The sequence below is a fragment of the Frankliniella occidentalis genome, unplaced genomic scaffold (assembly GCF_000697945.3).
Source record: "Frankliniella occidentalis isolate FOCC.00 unplaced genomic scaffold, Focc_3.1 Scaffold1917, whole genome shotgun sequence".
NCBI lineage: Eukaryota > Metazoa > Arthropoda > Insecta > Thysanoptera > Thripidae > Frankliniella > Frankliniella occidentalis.
The window spans coordinates 10,250-12,571 of NW_026269012.1; the positions used below are offsets into that span (position 1 = coordinate 10,250).

The 2,322-nt window shown below is 41.5% G+C and overlaps 1 protein-coding gene across 4 annotated transcripts in view; it reads left to right on the plus strand.

Annotated features, from left to right (window-relative positions):
• The window catches only part of LOC127751898 (uncharacterized), a 5,424-nt gene extending 3,149 nt beyond the window's left edge, over positions 1 to 2,275 (plus strand). For all 4 annotated transcript variants that reach the window (XR_008012266.1, XR_008012268.1, XR_008012267.1 and 1 more), the window contains exon 4: positions 2,127 to 2,275. The gene's annotated coding sequence lies outside the window, so the exon portion shown is untranslated. The remainder of the gene's footprint in view (positions 1 to 2,126) is intronic.
• Positions 2,276 to 2,322: the final 47 nt, after the last annotated feature.

The following is a 2,322-nucleotide window of genomic DNA, read 5'->3' on the forward strand; positions in this document are numbered from 1 at the left end:
TGGGCAATTCCAGGAAAAATGGTAAGAAAAGTCCGTACGTAACGCGATTTGTGAGCGACTGAGAGGTGGTACGTTGTTTTGCAATACATGTCCGGATTCGCCATCTCAAGACTCGTCTAGTCATGTTTTGTACAAAACTGTAGCACCTCTCAGTCGCTTACAAATCGCGTTACGTACGGACACCCCTCCCTGGAATTGCCCTTTAGCGGAAAAAAAATTCAGGCCACCGATTACCGCATGCAAAATTTTTCATGCCCTCTCCAAGGGAGGCTTCGGGACCGGGGGGACCTGTAGCCTCTCTCTGGGTATCTCTAGTTCAAAACAAATAATGACAAAACCAACCTGTATAACCAACTTGTATTAAATTTACCTTTCATCATAGGTGTGGCAACAGTTCTCTTGGCCGGTTGGAGTCTTCTTTGCCATCCTCTGTTGAACCAGCACATCAATGGTATTATGGGTTCCCTATGAGGTTTAATGTGGACCTTGAAATCCCTTGAGTGTACTTTCATTGGACGCATAATAAATTACCTCACACAACATCCTTGTGAATTTTTACTCAACCGTGCCAACCAGTAATGTCAACTGTAAATTTAGTATTAAGTCGTGTGTTGTGATGGAATGTAGTGTATGACAGCATGCCATTTCTGAAGTAAATAAGGTTTACTGCACAATATATGTAGGCTAGACCGCACATTGATCAAATCAGAAATGAATGCCACTATTCTCAACCTATACCTATTACCGAGCAGATAGTGAGGCTGTGTGTTCAAATCTCTAATTTCAAAACGCCAGGATCAAGAGCTTCCTGAGAGCACAATCTTTTGAACTGCAAAGCTCACATATATGAAGGGATGACACAGGAGAGGGCACAGGAAAAAGAGTCTCATCAATGAGAAGCTATTTGAAAGAAATTAAACCCATACTAGTTCTGCTAGTTAGTTAGATGAATGTATTGAATCAATTAGCAATTACGAGAGTATTAAATAACATCTCTGGTTTAAAACATGTAAGATAAAAGGTGTGGCATAAGTGAGCTGCAAACACCTAAAATATCAGAAATGGCATGCTGTCATACACTACATACCATCACAACACACTAAATAATACAAAATTTACAGTTGTCATTACTGGTTGGCACGGGTGAGTAAAATTCACAAGGATGTGGTATGAGGTAATTGGTTATGAGTCCAATGAAAGTACACTCAAAGAGAACTATTCATATAGAGATTTTAAGGTCCAGAATAAACCTCATTGGGAATCAATAATACCATTGATATGCTGGATCAGCAAGAAGACTTTGACCGGCCGAGGGAACTGCTGCCGCACCTAAGGTGAAAGGTAAATTTAACACAAGTTACGACGAGGTTAGTTTTGTCATTACACCGCAGTAAGTTAAGCAATGAGAAGGAAAGCGCTTGGCATGCATATGCAACATAGCTGGGCAGAAATCAAACAAGCTGGAGTCTAGGGACGATAAGTCCAGGAATGCAGAGACATCCAGCAGAACGATTAAAAATTCGACGAAATCCACGGTAAAAAGAAAGTCTTGAAATCCGAGGAAATTTCTTGGATTTCGAGGGTGGATAATTTCAAGGTTGGCCCTTGAAATCCCAGACTCTGTCTTGAAACTCGCAGCTTCCAAGGGAAAGCCTTGGAATTTTCGTCCGGTATTCAAGAGTTTTCCTTGAAGCTTCCAGATCGTCGTCATTTCAAGGAGGCTCGGGTCAGTAGGGCACTGCACTTCGCGAGTGCGATGATTGCTGTCATGTAAGCTAATTATTATTACGTTACGTAGCCGCGTCACAAGATGCGATGAATTTAAAATGTCGCGCTGAACCCGGTAAGCGTGCACACGTTATTAGACACACTCATATGACTGTGTACAGTCACTTCGTTCACTAAACACCGACAGTTAGTAGTAGTGAGAGTAAGTCTCGAAGTCTCAGTACCATAAGAACTTGGCCAAAACCAGACAATTTTATCTTTTGTACTCTTGTGGTCTGCGATTGCTTATTTGTGTTTGCTGTGTTTTCACTTTTCACCCTTGCCTTGTTTGTGTACGTATCTCGTGATGATATGTTGACAATACACACAACTAATAGATTGTTGTTATGTTTTTTAAGGTATTTGTGGGAGAGCAGCTCTGCCGCAGACACTAGTACTGGATATGTTCTCCAATTGATGTCAAGAGGATTTATATCTGTTTCGTGCACTGTGACAGCAAGAGCGAATGACAACTAGAGCAAGGTTGATTCTTCTGTGGCGTGTCGTCCAACGTAAGTGTATCCTGTGCAATGTAAACCAAATCCATTAACCTCT